Below are 718 nucleotides of genomic sequence, written 5' to 3' on the forward strand. Positions count from 1 at the left end.
ATATATATAATTATATAAATGTATGTATTCTTTAAAAGATTCAGGAACGGGGAGTTGAACAATGCATGCAAACGAGGGATCGCGATATTTCCCGCGCACACAGAATATTCCGTGTGCCCTCTTGAGTAACGTAACAACAGAACTGATGGTGTTTCAATGACGTATATGCTATGATACCTTAGCCGTCACATCTGCGATTCAACCGTCTATTTATGTCTTGGTTTGCACTGGACCTGGGATATGGTGAGGGCTTCACCAGACAAGTATTCAAAGTGACATAATGAGTTAACGTGAATGGAGTAATGAGAAGTATGTTCTTATTCATGCTTCATTGTACTCTGAAGTACACGTCAAACAGAGACGTTGCTGAATATCGCCTTATTGCCTGTTGAAATTTGATCACTGCTCTTTGGGTTACCCACGCACAGTCCGGCGTACTAACAGTCTTCGTATGCGTAAAGACTTATAACGGATTCATCAAGAATTTAATGCACATTAAATACACACAATCTAGTTTATCTGGCTTTTCAATATCGTTGCCAAGAGTAGGATGCATTGCTACATGTTGGCAGTTCATGGAGTTACAAGAGTGAGCTGGGGGCCAAGTGAATTCCAGCGATTGTACCTTCCTGGCACCCCATCAAAACCCATATATACATGCATACATAAGTATACATTATATATATATGTATATATATATATATATATATATATATAT

This window comes from Octopus bimaculoides, chromosome 4 (genome assembly GCF_001194135.2).
Source record: "Octopus bimaculoides isolate UCB-OBI-ISO-001 chromosome 4, ASM119413v2, whole genome shotgun sequence".
Taxonomy (NCBI): Eukaryota; Metazoa; Mollusca; class Cephalopoda; order Octopoda; family Octopodidae; genus Octopus; species Octopus bimaculoides.